General features: G+C 38.5%; 1 protein-coding gene across 4 annotated transcripts in view; it reads right to left on the bottom strand.

The window, feature by feature from the left end:
* The window catches only part of CDH18 (cadherin 18), a 707,444-nt gene that overhangs the window by 343,193 nt on the left and 344,864 nt on the right, over window positions 1-19,387 (bottom strand). Inside the window, exon 1 of one of the 4 annotated variants that reach the window (XM_059694742.1) lies at window positions 1,924-2,030. The exons of the other annotated variants lie outside the window; for them this stretch is intronic. The gene's annotated coding sequence lies outside the window, so the exon portion shown is untranslated. Of the gene's footprint in view, window positions 1-1,923; window positions 2,031-19,387 lie in introns of those variants that run through there. 4 annotated transcript variants of the gene reach the window in all.

The following is a 19,387-nucleotide window of genomic DNA, read 5'->3' as shown; positions in this document are numbered from 1 at the left end:
CCAAGCTTGCAACCACTATAACTAATTATATCCAACATTCACTGGAAAGAGATTTAAAGCTAGAGTTTCTTGTCATTTATCTTCATTCTACTGTTATTTCCCTTATTGCTATTGGGTTATCTGCATTTGGACATTTCTGTTGAATCTGAAATAGGAAATCCTCATTTTCTACCTCCCACTGTGGTCAGGGTAGGAGCTCCAACTTGGCCATTAGTATACATTTGTTTCCATCTCCCCTTAAGTTGGCTAACTCTGTGAAAAAGCATCAGCACTGTGGCTTATAAAACACTTATTACCAAGGCCCATCGAATGAAGTGAATAAATGGCTTGCCCTACACTAGGTTAATTTATAATCAGGAAATCCAAAATTGCATAGATAACAGGAGGCTTGAAAGAAACTGAAATGATGACTGGTGCTTGGACCAGAGTGCTAAGACTACAGAACTAATTCCTACTAGTATCAAACTCTTCCTCCTTTCTCCTCTCACAGACAGCAAGGTTCATATGAGATCTAGTCTGTACTTCAAACTCTTGATTTAGAAATAAATCTTTCTCTGATAAGACAAGTCCACTAAAACAGAGCAGAGCAATTACTGCAGAAGGAAAGGCCCCTGCTTTGAAAAATCTGTGGGTGATCCTAGAGTGGAAAATAAAGGTTCCAAAAACACAGTCAGAGCCTGCAGATTTTGTTTTTTGGTGTATGTGTTTTTTATGTTGTTTTTTTTTGTGTGTGTGGGGGGGTGAGGTGGCTGCATAATAAAACCTTTCTCTGATCTGTCTCTCTTGGCTCAAAGCACTGATGCCATCACCTGAGCAAACGGAAGACCATAATAATTTTAGCTAAGATTTTTATTTTAGTATTTCTTAACTTCCAGCAGGGAAATAGCAAGGAGCATTTGCTATTGATTAACCTAAAAGTGCATTAAATACAGTAGGTATTAATATAAGGTAATACTTTAATAACTAGCTAATAAAATTCTATTTTTTCACCTGTTACATAGGATAGCTTTTCCCAGTTCTGCATCTGTACGCACAACACACACACACACACACACACACACACACACACACACACACACGACATATAAACATGCATAGAGCATAATTGTACCTTGTTTGTAAGACATGAAAATGAAGACAAAATAATTGTTATTCCCAGACCCTAACAAATCAGGTTGAGGAAGTTAAGAAAAGGGAATGAATCAGAGTTAACATACATAAGTACATGTACTAAATATATATATAAAGTATGTTACAGATCACAGGAGCCTACCTAATTCCTTTTCATGCATCATTTATAGTGCCCTTTAAAAGAAATAAAAGTTTCATCTTAAGCTTTAATAAGCATTTATGAAAGTGATTTGTGCAAAAAAGAATGAAAAGAAAAGAGAAAATGAGCCTTCCTTTGCTGCAGCTCCGGTGCTCAGATAGCATGTAATTTTAGAGGATACTGGAAAGGCAATAATTAAAGAGCACTATCAAAATTTCAATTTCAGCTTCTCCGTTTCTATTCTGACCATGGTTTCCCTCACTTGCACAGACAGACATGACAGCTGATTCTGATGCCATCACTATTCAGATGTGCCTTGCAGAGTCTCCTTCCAACTTCTTCAGGGGCAGGGCACCACCACAGACAAACATAAACAGAGACCAGCTGGGTTATTAGGCTCTCATTCCATAGGCTCTATAGCAACATTCCTGGGTAACCAAAATTTAAAAAAATATATATGTATGCTAGCGCTAAGGCTTAGGGAACATCAGCTACAACTTTCCCACTGGCACCAGATCCTGTGAAACCAATCCCAGAGGAAGATCTCCCCAAATATATCAGCTATATATTTTTTGACTCAGAACTGCATCAGCAGCCCCGTTGTACAATATTAATGTCACTACATAGCAAAGTGGCATTTACTGAAGCCTTACCTGGCGGACTTGCCCTAACTGGTGCAAAGGAACTTAATGTACGAGAAGCGGAGGGGACTTTCCCAGGGCTCCGGCTCATCAGCGGCAGCTCCGTCCTCCGAGAGCCCGGACTGGGCTCCCCGCTCCTGCGAGCCGCTCGCGGCTCCGGCTCCTGCAGCTCCGAGCGCGCCTCTGATTGGCTGGCGCAGCCTGTCCGCCTGATCCTCTCCTCTCAGCCTCTCCTCCTTCCTCTCCTCCCTTCTCTCAGGTCCTGTCGTTCCCACTGCCTCTTTTTTTTTTTTTTCCTTCTCCTCCACATCCTACATATTTGAGAGCTGCACAAATTCTATAGTATGCAGATCGGACACCCTTTAGCCCCTTGAGCAAGGTCATGGGGAAAGCAATGCCATCAATAATAATAACAAAAGAATAAAATAAAATAAAATAAATACCCTGGACCCACAGCATCCTCTTTAGTACCAAGGCTCTTGAAATATGACGACCAGGACTCCGTGACAGTTTACTGTCAGTTTCCTGCGGGGGAGGGAGGGGGAGCTGGGGAGCCAGAAAGGTTTTGACTGTCAGAGGGAGTGGGAGTAGACATGGGGGGTGGGGGGAGACCGGAGTAAAAGCAGGCAGGGCAGGCACGGATGTGGCAGGCTGGTAATACATTTTTTTTTTCTATTTCCCTGCGAAGTCGTCACAGCCTGCTAAACATTTAACTGCCGGCTCATTCCTCAGTGATCCACAGTCCGGGGGTAGCCGTGAGATTGAACTTGAGGGATGCCCTTTCATGCCTCACCCCAAAGTACTCAAGGCGTGGAGGGTTTCTGTGAGATAGAGCTTCGCCTTGCAGGTCAGCTTTGCATTTGTGAAGATGAATAGGAACTGCAGTGCCTCTCCTACCCATCTTGGCTTGTGCCAGGAAAATTGTAACATGTACACATCTCTCCCTCTTACCACTCCAGAATAAACTAAAACAATCTGTACTGTACATAGCTTTGGAAACAGGGATTCCGGGACTGAGTGGCTGTATTCAAAATTGATGTGGACAGTTGAAATAACTTCAGCACTTTCTCCCAACACAAAGTCACCCCTCATTCGCTCATTAACTGCATCGTGACGCAGCCCCGTTTAAAGCAGTGTAGTAAACATGTGTAGGAGTTAATGCCAATGGGATGGCTATTGCAAGGATCACTGGCAGATATATGTAGAATTATGTGGGACCCTAAGTCATTGCAACCAGTGAGAGAGCAGCATTATGCGCTCTGGTGAGTTGGTACTAAAAATGCTCATGTCCAGAGGTTCAAAGGAGCAGTAAGATTGACGCTTAACAGGTCTGGTGCTATGTGAGAGGGGACAAGTTCTCTTAGGCCAGGAGACATGGATGCGAATCCTCACTGGGACTTCCCTTTCCCTTAACCCATGTAAGCTGTGTCACTTCTCTGAGCCTCAGGAGGCTTCTCTTTAAAATTGAGGAGGTAATCCTCACTTAAGAAGGTTTCTGTGATTAATAACAAAAATCGGTGCAGCTGTAGCAAACTTAATAAACGTTAGTTTATTTCTAATCATCCTTCCCTCTTCTCTTCTCCTGCCTCAAGAAAGGTCAAAGAGATCGAGAGGACAGGACCCTCAGCAACCTGAGTCAAAAGGTATGTCTATTTCAAAAAAAACCCTTAAAGGGCCTAGGAGGGAATGTTTTGAATACAATGGGGCTATATTTGACTACCTTTATTTAGCTTGAGTGATGCAAAATGTGGAGGGATTTAATTGGTTTGGGGTTTTGGTATGATTAAACAAACCAACAGAAACAATGAAAGAAGCACTTTACTGGATTGCTTTTAGGTTGTGTTTTTTTTAAGTGTGAAGGAATTGCGCAGTTAAATGCGTAGTTACTCCTAAACAAGTTGTTAGAAGTCAATTAGAATTTGGAAGTTTCCAAAAATCTAAAGTCTCATCGAAAAGCAGAGCAGAAACAATAGCATCAGAATAATGAGCCCATGTTGTATTACATTTTTTATATTCTCCCTCATGACCTTCTGATTTAAATGAGATTTTCCTTGCATAGTACCCAGGAATAAGTTCTTATTCATTTTTGGTGACTGAAAAGAAATAATTTTGAATCTTTCTGTGTTGATGAAGCCCTGGGAATTCAAAGGAAGGATAAGTTATGAGGAGGGGAAAGGATATAAAGAAGAACTTTTGATCTATAAGTGGTCATGTAATTTAATTTTAAAACTTCACATTATACCATTTTCTAGAGAAGACTGTTTACTTGGCTTCCTCTAGTTGAATGAAATGAAATAAAATAAACCTGAAGCTTTTGCTGAGACACCAGCAATGAGAATCCTAGGGACAAACTTGAAAGCAAAATGTGTTTCTGCTGGCCTTCTTGGGGACTGTCCCTGGATAAGACCACAGTAAGCACATCCAGTGGACAGTCACAATGAACTCAACAGGCAACGTGCTCCTTACTTGGATGACATGCAGAGGGATTTGTCAGCATCACCAAGCAATACAATCCATTTCTAGAAAAAGAATGCATTCACCAAAGGGGATTTTGTGTCTATGAGACTGTACTGAGATTAAGGGGCTCTAGATTCTCCACAAAACCAATGATGCAATGTACACTGGTTTTAAACGGCTTCTGAAGTTTGCTGTTCTGAAACCACGCCAACTTCCTCTAGCCACACAAAGGTGAAGCTGTCATCCACTTAGTGTGTCTCTGTGTTTGCAGGTTCAAAAGAAGGAAGTAAGTGAGCCAACGCAGAACATGCTGCTTGGGGAAAGCCAGGCAGTAGGCAGGTGGTTTTTGGTTTTGTTTTGTGCTTTTCTCTTTATGTCAAAGATGACTTCAGAAAACTGAACAATGTATCAGTCAGCAGAATTTATTACAGAGGTAATCTCTGAAACTGAAAGCTTGGACACTTCTGATCCTGAGTCCCCTCTTATGTTACCCTGGAAGAGTTATAAGGATCATTTTCACTGGTGACAGAGAAGCATCCAACATACGATTGATGCTGGTCAGGCTATAGAAACTAGGAAGATAAAAATGTAATGCTAGACTCTGATAGTTCTCTGAGAGACAGACTCAGCAAATTCCCTCTGTAGATGACATCTCATGCTGAATTTGACCCTGGAAATTCAGGAGGCTATGCAATGTTTTCAAATCTAAATAAAGAAAAAAATGTATAACATATATGTAATATATTTTATTTTATTTAATCTTTCTCCCCGCACTACACATTAATGATGTGTGTAAGATTTTGATATAAATAATGATTGTATGAACATCTGTTTATAAATCTTTTCCTAAATCACTATTGCATTTGGATAGACTGTTGGAAGCGGAATTACTAAGCAAAATATATGAACATTTTTCAAAACACATGATAACCCTATTGCTCCTCAACGCCATTAGAGAAAAGATGAATTGACCCCTCACTACTCCTGAGCAAGAGGATATTTTTCAATTTGCTTATTCAATAGCTGAACATTAATATCTCATTTTAATTTCTATTCATGTGATTACTGAAATATTTATTGACTGTGTCCTTGTTTTTCTCTCCTAATTTTCTGTCCATATTCATTTCCCTAACATGTTATTGCTAATTGAGAAATATAACAAGCCTTAAATTGTTTTAATGCTCAATGGAAGACATTTAGAAAATTAAGTTCAACAAAAGTTTCTACACTTTTTTCATATTTAGCAAAAAATATTGTGTATATATATGCTTTAACCTTATACATTTTTACAACTTTATATATGTTTATATGTATATGTAATGTTTTAGTATGCATGTGTGCATGAATAGATGTATTCAGAAAATACATAGCACTATATTGAAAACACTGATAAAGTTTCCATTGAAGAATAAAAAGAAAAGTAAGGCAGATTCCCTAGCTTTAAGATATGAATAAACAAAATACTAAAATGCAATGCAACACTATAAATTCTATCTATAATAATAATAGCATAATATGCTAATTAGACCAGACGTCCTTCCAGGTGTCCTTCCTGATGACCTTCTGGACAAAGCTGGGGCTGTGAAGGAAGCCCAAGTCCCGGGTGCCTGCCAGCAGCCAGAGGGAAGTCTGGGTCCCGGTGCCAGAGGGAAGCCGGTGCCGGCAGCCGGGAAAGGAAGGCCTACTCTTGCACGAATTTCATGCATTGGGCCTCTAGTATCTTTATAGAGACAATGTTTTTCACATATTAAGAAGTTACTTTTAATAACACCTTGTTTGAGATGAGGTGGGAGAATGTAGTTGATTAAGCATGCATACACACACACACACACACACACACACACACACACACACACACACACACACAATGGTCTACACAAAATCCTGGCATTAGCCTTGATACTTTTCTTGCCATTGATACCAGGACCAGTTGTACAATTAGATCAAGAGTGAAAAATGAAACATGGGGACTCTTGTACAAAAATTGTCATGGGTTTTAAGACGGCCACAGCAAGCATTAAACAAAGCATGGGACCTTCCTGAATGTGAGGCCTTGTGAGACTATGCATGTTGCATACTCATGAACCAGCTCTACTCTCCACTACATTAATTCCAATAAACCTGATACAACTCACCTTTCTTTATTGATAATCCTGAAATCATTCATTGAGTTCTATTTCAATTTTCCTATCTTCATACAGTCTACCACATTCCAACATTAATACTTAGCTAAATATTTGCTAATTAGTCAGGTAGGATGACTGTCAATTAACATGAGTGCTTAACTTCATGCCATTGTGATGCTACCAAACCACATAGTGAGGGGTAAAAAGTACGAGGAAAACATTTTTAGTGGTTTTTGAACTTTAGATATAAGAGTGGAAAAATCAGAACAAGAGCCCAGTGTAATAAAGTGTGAGAACACTGTCCATGCTTTCTAAGACTTAATAGATAACCAAAATGCATTGATTGAATACATGATAGTTGATTATCACTTTGCATGCTGAACTGTGGGATGAAAAAGCTGCGGCAAATTTATAGTTAAACTCTGGAAAGATCTAATGAATGCCGTTAACTTAGCACAAAAACTGAAAGAAAGGTACATTTACCGTAGTTATTTAAAGAAATAATAAACCATAACATAATGGAACTAAGAAGGGGTCAGAGTTTTTAAGTGTGGTCCAGGAAAAAGATGATACTGTCACTAGTAGAAAGAGGGAAGGAAATAGTAATATCTGGTTAGGAAGTATAATAGATTCAGATTGGAATATGTTGATGTTGAGGTTTTAGGTAGACATTACCAGGTATTACACGAGAGTCACCTGACAATATGAGACTGCAGCTTGGGAAATAGTTTTGAGTGGGAGACATACTTGTATGAGTCATCCACAAATAATAATACTAATGACAAAATATGTTATAGCTCCTAAAGGACAGAATAAAATTTTCTATTGGATGAATGATAAAGACATGCTAGATGACAAAAGAGAGAAGGAAAGAGAGAAGAGATATGGAATGAAAGGAGAGAGATTGTAATTAAAAGTCAGAATATATCCTGACCGGTTTGGCTCAGTGGATAGAGCGTCAGCCTGCGGACTGAAGGGTCCTGGGTTCGATTCCAGTCAAGGGCATGTACCTTGGTTGCGGCCACATCCCTAGTAGGGAGTGTGCAGGAAGCAGCTGATCGATGTTTCTCTCTCATCGATGTTTCTAACTCTCTATCCCTCTCCCTTCCTCTCTGTAAAAAAATAAAAAAAATATATTTTAAAAAAATAAGAGTCAGAAGATATGAACAGAACATGCTAGAAAAATCTTAAGTTGATATGATTTAAAAAAGTCATTTTAGTAATATGAACTTGATATTACTGATAAGTAAACAGAACTTTTCTCATATCTGCAAAAGTTGGCAACATAAAAATGTGGCAACTCAATAAAAAGTTCTATCACTATGGAAAATAATGTCTAACTAAAAATAGATCAAATTAAGTCTTACTATGGGAAAGATTTGCATCTATAGCTTACAAAATTGACAAATGAAATCTATACTTTCTTTTTATGTTAATGCATGAAAAGCTTGATCTTTAAGAAGGTGTTGTTAGCTATGCTTGACAATTTCCTAGCTTATTCAGAGTTGCTTAATAAAATGATTTCCCAGTTACAAGGATATATAATTACTCATAAAATAAATGAAAGGCTGTATTTAAAGCAAGAAATTGAAATGTGAACACAATCACTTTCTATTATCCTGAAAGTATAGATGTATATGTGTTTGAATGCACAATAGTAAGCACAGCTCTTCTATATAAAAGGTTATTTATATTGATACATTAAAAGAAAACTTGGATTATCACATAAAGCCTGGTTACATTTAAACTGAGAGAAAATTTTATAGAGGCCATCCACCCCTTAAAGAACACAAAAAGCTAGAAAGAGAACAGTGTCTCAAGTATTGTCTAGAAAGCGCGTTCAAACTAAATTTCATATTGCCAATGGTAATTTGGGAGTCTGGGATGATTGGTGAAATCTAAAGTTATTTTAAATAACTATATCCTTGGATGCCTTAGGTTATTATTCTTTTCCTTTTTTACTGCACGTCAAGTGCATGTGTTGTGCTAAAATAATTTCTCTGTTGGGCTCGTATGGTGTGTAAGCCAATCTTTTGGTCACTATAAGCTGGAAGAATTTCATAATGGACTCAGGAGACCAGTAAAAACTCAGACTGTTCATTCATTACCCTGCTCAATAGTTGGCGCTGAGAGTGGCAACATAGACTGTAGGTAGGGTTAGGTTATTCCCAGAATATTGCAATCCTACTGAAACACGTATGTAGTACTGAAATCATTGCAAGAAAAGAGCTGTCATTGCCCTTCTATGCTGATTTAAAGATTCCTCAAGCTTCTAGTATTCATATATCACAGTTTAACACATATTGTCAGTAACCATATGTTCTGCCCATCATTACTAACTACTCATTACTGGCATTGATGATTTTCTCATTACATTCTCCAAGCCAGAATCTTTTCTTTCTAAAGTTCCATAAATCTTTCTAGTACATTTCTACTGTTTTGAATTTTACTTCTTACATATCAGGAATCCAATAGTATGACTTTCATATTCAAAGTTTTGAGCCCATTTAGTTACTGATTTCTGAATTTTCATTAGAAATGTACTGAATATATTGCATAATGCAGGTCTTTACTGTAAAATCGTTATGTCATTTCCCTTCTCCCCCCTACCCCCTCCCCACCCCCCAGAAATTGAAAACAAATGTTTAGACTTTGGCTAGAAACCACTTTGGGTCTAATACTGGCATTGCCACTTATTTGGTGTGTTGATATTGATGAGCAATGGCTCTCAGCTTGCTCATCTTTGGTAGTATAATTGTACATTTCCAGAGGAGAGGTTGTGGTGATTGCATATAATGAAGGAGATAATTTATATAATTCACTCTCACAGTATCTGGTTCACAATATACACTCAGTAAACAGCAGTGATAAAAATAGTCACGACCTCTCAAGTTACAATTATGATTTTATGAAAATATATTCACATAAATGGCCTCTTCCTAGATGTTACTAAAAGTGAGTGCACAAAAGAAGAGGACACATTACAGGAGAAAAGCGGGTTATGATTTGGGGCGATAGCGATATGGTTCATTTGTTGACACTTGTGCTATTGTGATTACCAACTTCTCTGAAAAGTGAAAGGCAGAACTTAAGAAGGGATCTGCTGCCATGCACACTCTGTTCAGGGAAGATATAGGTTTCCTCTCTTTCAGAGTTCCAGAGGACAAAAATCAGAGCTCAGAGATAAAGAGGATTGGTTTGCCAATCACAGAACCTACAGAGCACAACAGTGAGTAAGTACGTGAAACGGAGAAAAAGTCAGAAAAGGAACCTGAGCAAAAAGAAACGACTCACCTGTTGGATGTATTTCCTACAAAGTTGTTACTATTTACATTTAAATTCATTACCATGAACTTAATTATTTTAGGACATTATCATTGCTGCTTCTACCAAATTTTGTCTGATTTTACCAGAAAACTATGCATTAGGATGTGGAAAGAAAGACAATTGTGCTTTAACACCATTTTAAAGGAGTCAAACAAGCAATGTTTCTCCATTTTTAGAAAGTTGAAAAGGTGCTGAAAAGACCACAAAAGTCATGTATTTAAACTTTTCAGAAACTGACAACACATAAATATCTGTGTATGTATGTGTATGTGTGTGTGTCTATGTGTGTGTGAGAGAGGGAAGGGGTATGAGATTTGTAGATGGAAGATAAAAATAAATACTTCTATTAAAGATTTAAGTTGCTAGAGAAATATCACAATACTCTATAAGTTATTGTCTTTAAATTTAAAACATAGATTTCAAATGATGAATTTTTCCTAGTAATTGTACTGTAGGGTAAGCCAAAGTAGGTTTCCAGGTGTTCAGATGGAAAATAATGCAATAATAAGTAAATAGTAAAATTTATTACAAGAATAAATTCTTATTTCATGTACTCACAACTAGAAACCTACTTTTGCCACACCCTGTGTATTTCCCAACTAAATTTTCCAGAATGATCACTTCTCAACTTCTTGTCTCTACTCTATCCTACAATTTTATTTCTCTTCTCACTGTCAGTTAGTGACCTTATATCAATTCCATTGACAAAATAGAAATGACTACAAAATAACTACTGCCATGGACTCAGTAATTGATCATATGCCCATGAAACAGGAGGTCAGGGTTTAATTACCAGTCAGGGAACATACCCGGGATTGTGGGCTCAATCCCCAGTAGGAGGTATGCAGGAGGCAAGCCAATCAATGATTCTCTGTCATCTTTGATGTTTCTATCTCTCTTTCCCTCTTTCTTCATCTCTGAAATTATGAATAAATAAGTAAATAAATATTTCCTTCTTGTCAGAAAATCTAGAAAACTATTTGCATCTAATATATTATTCTCATATTCTTAATCTTGTCATTTTACAATCATAGGTCTACTTTAGCTAACCTCAACTGCTTACTTTTGCTCTTGATCCAATGTGTTAGTTATTGTTCTAGATATCTCACTTTTAATCTTCTAATACACCAGAAGTCCTCAACGTGTTCTGAATTTGGCCGGACTGCACCCCACTATCTTCCCTGGCCCAAGCCACTATCCCGTCTCTCCAGAACTCCAGCAACAGCTTCCTAAGGTATCTCCCATTTCTCATGCAGAAAGAAGAGTGACAATTACATCAGAATAAAATTCTGTATGTGGCAATTGAGCATGTTCCTGACCTTGTTTTCTGTACATGAAATGTAAAGGGAGATCTAAATACCTATCTTCTTTAAATTATATAATTACTGAGAGCAGCCCTATCTTTGAAGTGAGAGGTAGATTGGAAAGAATGCTTTGCCCAATTGTATGGCATCCTAATGTTTTCTACATTCATTAACCAACTTTATTTTCCATAAATATGAATCGAGGATCAGGGAGCATTTGAGGAAAACTAAAAACAGAAATGAGAAATCCAAGATGTGAAAGAGTAGTAACCTTAGAAATAAATAGATACCACTCTGGAATAGAAAGCACTTATAAATTTTTAAAAAAATAATCAATACATAGGCTAGGAAATAGAATGGCCATACAAAACAACACATTGTTCATCCAGAAGAAAAAAATGAGAAATTTATTAAATATAAGAATGTAATATGAAGTGACAAACTATATGAGTAAGAAGATAAACAGGTAGTGTATTAAATTCAGCTATCTAAAAAATTAAATACAAGGAAATTAATAATAAATTTGAAGGGTAAATAAAATACAAATTCCCTAGATTCAGCGATAATATAAATCTTTAAGTTGAACTAGACCAGTGGTCGGCAAACTCAGTAGTCAACAGAGCCAAATATCAACAGTACAACGATTGAAATTTCTTTTGAGAGACAAATTTTTTAAACTTAAACTATATAGGTAGGTACGTTGTTATTAACTTAATTAGGGTGATCCTAAGCTGGCCTTTGCTAAAAACGTCCTCAAACCTCAAGCTGAGGTTGACCCCTTCCAACTCTCCCATTCACACTCGTCTTGCATACTTGTTTCGTCTATCTCCTTTCCGAAGACCGACTTCTGCGCATTGGCCATGAAGTTTCAATTGCACTGTACATGCACGCCCACACGTGGTATTTTGTGGAAGAGCCATACTCAAGAGGCCAAAAAGCCTCATGTGGCTCCCGAGCCGCAGTTTGCCAACTACTGAACTAGACCATGAAATTGTAAATGAAAATAATGAAAAAATATATACATGGTAGCTGCACCAATTTGCATTCCTATCAATAGTGCACAATGGTTCCCTTTTCTCCAAATCTTCACCAACACTTGCCTTTGTAGATTTATTGATAGCCATTCTTATAGGTGTGAAGAGATAACTCATTATGACCCAGCAAATCTACCTCTGGGTATTTATTTGAAGAAATCCAAAACACAAATTCAAAATAGTATATGCACTCTTATGTTCATTGCATTGTTATTCACAATAGCCAAGATATGGAAGCAACCCAAGGGTCCAGCAATAGATGAGTGGATAAGAAAACTGTGGTACATATATTCTATAGAATATTACTCAACCACAAAAAAGAATGAGGTCTTGTCTATTTGCAACAGCATGGATGCATCTTGAAGGTATGATGCTAACTGAAATAAGTCAGAGAAAGACAAATAATATATGAATTCACTTAAATGTGAAATCTACAGAACAAAATAAATGAACAAAAAGAACTGTAACAGACCCTTAGACAGAGAATGGACTCGTGATTGCCAAACTGGAGTGAGGCTGGAGGACTGGATGAAAGTGGTGAAGGGATTGAGAGGTACAGATGGGGATATAAAGTACAGCATACGGAACATAGTCAATAACATTGTGATAACTGTGCATGGTGCCGGGTGGGTATTAGAAATGTTGGGAGGAACACTTTGTATAAATATTTCCTTCTTGTCAGAAAATCTAGAAAACTATGGTTTCCTAGTGCCTATGCTGCACACCTGAGACCAATGCAAAATAATATTGAAAGTAAACTGTAATGGGGGGGGGAGAAAAATGAAAAAAAAAATTCTGGTGAAATTTTAAAATACCAGAACTAGATAGAAAAATTCAGATAGAACAAAATAAAGTAGATGGTCTACTAGGAAATAAAAGAAAACTGACTGACATTAGCGTTTATAACTTTAAAAAAGTATTTTATTTATAAGAAAACAAACAACATTTTTGGAGAACTTGAAAGAAAGATATGTTTTCTTTCTTTTGTTGAAAAATTAAGTATGTCAATTTTCAGGTAAATATTTTAAGAGCTTTATACAAGCAACATTTGAATGAAATGTTTTTTTACTTGAAAGATGATTTCAAGATTAATTCACTGGAGGTACCAAGACAATTTTGAAAATGGAAGTCATATGGACTTGACCAATAAACTTCAAATATACATTGAAATTCTTAAATATAAATTATACATAAGTAAAGAAATGATTCAATACAATCAAAATCAATTCAGAAATAGATACCAAATGATAGCAAAATGCCAAATAAAATTAGAAAACTGAAGGATGGATTATTCAATTAACTATAGAGGGTCAACTGAATAACCATTTGGAACAAAAAACGAATCCTAGTTCTGATCTGACACAAATGACAACACATTCCAGGAACAAATACTTAAAAATGAGAGTGTTAATTTAGATACATTTCCATAAAAACAAAGTATTGAGCTGATTTATGCATGACTAATTTGTTGAATAATGAATGATTTCATGAAAAAATTAACACATAAAAATGCTGAGAAAAAGTTTGTTAAATGTCTATAAAATAGGTGAATGTGGAAGGAATTTTTAAGCATGACTGAAAATATAGAAACAACAGAGTAAGTGTTCCTGGAATCAGAAAACACACCCCCCAAAGTAAACTAGAACAAACAGAATGAGCAAAGCAGAGAAGAGCGGGAACTGAAATCATAGATGTTTATTTAATAGCCTGAAGTAGAAATAGTGGTATTTTGTGTGTGGGTGCAAGGGCCTTGGCCTACAGGAGGATGATGGTGATTGTAGACCATACATCTGCAAAGACTTATGAGAATATTAGGTCTGCCACCTGTTTTTGTACGGAGTGTAGGCTAAGAATGAGTTTTTACATTTTTTAAATGGTTAAAAATAAAAGTAATAAGACTGACTAAACGAGATTATATGAAATTTAAATTTCAGTGTCCATAAATAAAGACTGATTGGAACACAGTCATGCCCATGTGATTATAGTTTGTGGCTGCTTTCATGTTACAATAACAGAATAAAGTAGTTTTGACAGAGACCATATGGCCCACAAAGATGAAAACATTTACTATCTGGCCTTTTACAAAATAAAAAAATAAAAAATGGGCTGAAATCTAGTGTAGACATATCTTTTGTGGGTTTCTCAATCCATACAACATCCTGTCAACTTGATAAGCAAAACGTGATAAATGTTCATATGTAAATATTACTCTAAACTTTATATGAATTCTGGAAGTACAACTTTTTTTGTGATAACATTGCACAGTTATTTGGAGGATCATGCAATATATAAGTAATTATATTTGAGTCTTAGAAAAATATATGTGTGTAAAAAATCAGTGTACATGCTATTGAGATACATAATCACTCACATTTGCCATACTTTGGGCTCTACTGAATTTCTGAGAAACACAGCTTTATTTTCCATTTTAATTAAACTGCACATTTAATTACATTTCCAGTATTCTGTCAGCAGAAACAAATCTATAAATGTGGAGTGAAAAATTATGAGAGCTGGTCTTTAATATCTCATCACAAACAGAGCATGTTATGGGCAATCTGTTCTTTGAGGGTACATAACCACCATCCCTCATAAGAATGTTAATTCCGCTAAAGCATTCAACTTTTTCATGTTTAATTATTATCTATCAGTTAAAGCCCAAGATCTCAAAAACATGTCATATTCACAATAATACCCTGCTCTCAGGGTTTTAATTTCCAGTTCAGGAGCATTCAATAAGTAAATTAATAATATGCATCAAATACAGAGTTTGTGACCAAGAAAATAATGTCTTCCCTATGCTCAAGTCATAACAATAAAATTATACAAACACTTAAAATTTCTATGTTATTTTCAGTAGTCAATATGTATAGAGCAATTTGCTAGGTGCTATGGAAAAATGAATGGTATCTGCCCACAAAGTACTTGTAACAATACATGAGATATAGACTTGTAAACATAGAAATGGAAATAGGAAAATTTTGTATCTGATGACAGATATAAAGCAGAATATGCATAAAATAGTTTTCTAGATCAATTCACCTGGAGGCCTAAACCGTGGTATCTTAACCAGATTTTAGTATCCCTCCTTAGGACTGTATACTCAGAAATCTGATTGGGCTAAGACTAAGTTCACTACTCAAGAACAAACTGCCATTAACCAAGCTCAAAAGCCTGATACGTAAAATCAAAATGGTGAGGGGTTAATCTACGTAGATACCTATAGCAGCTAAAGAGACCAAAGTAGCAAGTTCTTATATTAGTACTATAGACCTGGTGCACGAAATTTGTGCACAGGTAGAGTCCCTAGGCCTGGTCGGCAATCAGAGCGAATCAGGGCATTCCAGCTTCCAGCTGGGGCCTTCTTTGTTCCATGCTGCCCCCTGGTGGTCAGTGCACATCATAGCGAGTGATAGAACTCCTGGTTGACCTCCTATAGGGACACTTTGTATATTAGCTATAGCCATATATATATATACTTGGGCCCGGTGCACGAAATTCGTGCACTGGGTGTGTGTGTGTGTGGGGGGAGTGTCCCTCAGCCCAGCCTGCCCCCTCTCACATACTGGGAGCCCTCAGGCGTTGACCCCCATCACCCTCCAATCGCAGGATCAGCCCCTTGCCCAGGCCTGACGCCTCTGACAGAGGCGTCAGGCCTGGGCAGGGGACCCTCATTTCCCCCCATCACTGGTTCTGCCCCCAGCCCAGGCCTGATGCCTCGGCCAGAGGCGTAGACCCCCATCACCCTCCGATCGCCTGATCGGCCCCTTGCCCAGGCCTGACGCCTCTGCCAGAGGTGTCAGGCTTGGACAGGGGACTCCCATCTCCCCCTGATCACTGGCTCTGGCCCCCGCCCAGGCCTGAGGCCTCTGGCCCAGGAATCATGCCTGGGCAGGGGACCCCCATCTCCCTCTGATTGCTTGCTCCACCCCCCGCCCAAGCCTGACGCCTCTGACCCAGGCTTCAGGCCTGGGCAAGGGGACCATCATATCCCCCCAATCCCCGGCTCTGCCCCCCACCCAGGCCTGATGCCTTGGCCAGAGGAGTTGACCCTCATCACCCTCCGATCACCAATCACCGGATCGGCCCCTTGACCAGGCCTGAGGTTTCTGGCAGAGGTGTCAGGCCTGGGCAGGGGACCCCCAGCTCCCCGTGGTTGCAGGCTCCGCCCCTGCCCAGGCCTAACGCCTCTGGCTGAGGCGTCCGGCTCGGGCAGCGGGGACCCACAGCTGTAGCGGCCCCGCGATCGTGAGCTTCGCTTTAGGCCCAGGCAAGGGACCCCTAGCTCCTGGGACTGCCAGCTTCGACCTTGCCCAGCTCCCATCGCTGGCTCCACCCCTACTTCCTGCTATCACTGGCCAGGGCGGCAAAGGCACCTGATTCTCCGATCATGGCTGGGGGGCAGGGCAAAGGCCCTGCCCCCCAGCTCTTAGCTCCCCCCTGGGTTTCCGATCACTATCAGTGGCAGGGGGCTTCTTCCTGCTTTCCCTTTTGCCTCCCTGCATTGTGCCTACATATGCAAATTAACCGCCATCTTGTTGGCAGTTAACTGCCAATCTTAGTTGGCAGTTAATTTGCATATAGCCCTGATTAGCCAATGAAAAGGGTATCGTCATACGCCAATTACCATTTTTCTCTTTTATTAGATAGGATATTCTCTGTTGAAAAAGAAAGAAGTCAATATTATCTAAAGATAATTTTGTGATAACAGAAGGAAAGCAAAGGACATTAATAATACCATTCAAATGTTCAATGGTATCAAACTAAGACAACCTAATTTATGTTTCTTCAAAAGATAAGTAAATTAATAATATGTATCAAATCAAATACAGAGTTTGTGACCAAGCAAATAATGTCTTCCTGGCCATGGTGAGCCCTAAATTGGTGGATAATGTTAATATTTGGTTCTTATTCTCTGTTTCTGTGGTTGGTAAATGCCCTGTTCTTAAAGATACAAATACAACCTTTATTTTTAAAATTTAACTAATTTAATATGGTTGCATTTATATTTCACTGGACTGAGTGTTATTCTATCCTCTTCTTGGAATATACGTCAATAAAACCTCCATGTGTTTACATAAATAAACTAGAGGCCTGGTGCATGAAATACGTGCACTTGGGGGGGGGGGTCCCTCAGTCCGGCCTGCACCTTCTCACAGTCCTGGAGCCCTTGGGGGATGTCCGACTGATAGCTTAGGCCCATTCCCCAAGGGGAGCAGGCGTAAGCCATCAGTTGGATAGCCTTAGTGCTGCCACTGAGTGGAGAGAGACTTCTGCCACCACCACTGCACTCGCCAACCGTGAGCCCGGCTTCTGGCTGAGCAGCGCTTGCCCTGTGGGATTGGGCTGAAACCGGCTCTTCAACATCCCCAAAGGAGTCCCGGATTGCAAGAGGGTGCAGGCCAGGCCGGAGGACCCTACCAATGCACAATCAGGGTCTGGGAGAGACACAGGAGGTTGGCCAGTCGGGAAGGGACCATGGGAGGGCCCCAGGGTGTGTCCAGCTCCTCTTGTTCAGTCCCAATTGGCTGGACCCCAGCAGCAAGCTAACCTACTGGTTGGAGCGTCTTCCCCCTAGTGGTCAGTGCATGTCATAGCGATCGGTTGAGCAGCCATAGCATATCATTAGCATATTACGCTTTGATTTGTTGAAAGGCCAACCAGTGGACCAAACACTTAGCATATTAGGCTTTCATTATATAGGATAATGGATCTTTTAACCACACATTCTGGAAAGTGGTGATACTTTTTTTAAACTTTCTTTCTTTTCTTTAGATTATTCTCATTTCATTTTTGCTACTCTTCTTTCACCCAATGTATTTCTTACAAAGATTTACACACCATTCATTACAATGTACATATTTAGTCTCTTTCTTACTTGAATTTGCAGTAACACTGACCATACCAAAAACAAAAAAAACACACCAAACTTTTATTTAACAAAAAAGCTTTTTTTTCTTCTTAAGTTTTGAAACAAAGTACATTTATTTCAATTTCTACTCCCATTTCTCTAGTTGCATCTTCCCAAACTTCTTTGCAGACCCACTTTTTTCTATGTTTAAATGTTGGAATTCTTCATGTCTCCCTCTGTTTCTTACTCAGTACTCAAATCTAGGCAATCTTGTTGAGACAGATATTGACTCAATTTCTTTGCCAATAATTCTCACATGTGTAATGCTAGTCAGTGCCTTTGCTCAGACTTGTCTATCCAACAGCTTACTTGAATTTCTCCTTAGATATCTCCAAGGCACCAAAAAACTAGCATTTTAGGACTAAAACAATGATCTCCTTAATCCCTAACACTGGCCTTCCCCCTGTAATTTCCTATTGTAATGAATGGCATAATTGTTGATCTAGTCCACATTTTAAGGACCTAGGAATCAACTTTTATTTCTCTCTTGGTGCACTCCCCTCAAACATCTAATGTATCATCATACACAATCATTTTAGCCCCTAAAGCAGTGGTTCTCAAACTTGGTTGCACATTAGAATCACCTGAGAATCTTATTAAAATCCTGATTTCTGGGCCTCATCCTCCGGAAATTCTGTTTCTTTTTTACTAATGATGAGGCCCAAAAATCAGGATTTTAACAAGATTCCCAGGTGATTCTAATGTGTAGCCAAGGTTGAGAACCACTGCCCTAAAGTAACATTTCAATTCCATTCACTGCCTTCCATTTCAACAGACATCTTTCTGTTTATCACCAGCTTTCCTCTAAATTACAGAAAAATAGTTTCCTAACTAGTTTGCTTAGGAAGGATAAGGAGATATTTGTTATGACAAGAACTTGGAGAGGACATTTTAGTCCAAGGAGGAACATGAACAAAGGTAGTTAACATTGCAAAATATTTTATTTGGACTAGGAGGAATCAAAATTGGGCATGACACCAGAAGAGTCACATTTGTAGGGTTCTTATCTAAATGTTTTCATGCTTATCACCAAAGCACTCTCCCTGAAGTAAGTTCTTTTTGCTGCTTTGTAAAGATATAACAAAACTTCTCTACTTAGATCCCAGAAAAAATTGGCAAAAATATAAAACAACAAAAACAGCAGTACTTCATTTTCTTATTTAGAGGAAAAATCAAGAAGATTCCCAAGAAGAGTCAAATCAATTCCTAATTTTCAATTTGTTTACTCTCATGTAAGAATATTTAAATAACTCTTATGGCCCTGACTAGTTTGGCTCAGTGGGTAGAGCGTCAGCCTGCAGACTGAAGGGTCCCAGG

This window comes from Myotis daubentonii, chromosome 4 (genome assembly GCF_963259705.1).
Source record: "Myotis daubentonii chromosome 4, mMyoDau2.1, whole genome shotgun sequence".
Taxonomy (NCBI): domain Eukaryota; kingdom Metazoa; phylum Chordata; class Mammalia; order Chiroptera; family Vespertilionidae; genus Myotis; species Myotis daubentonii.
Note: the sequence above shows the minus strand (reverse complement) of the source record. Positions and strands in the feature narration are given on the sequence as shown.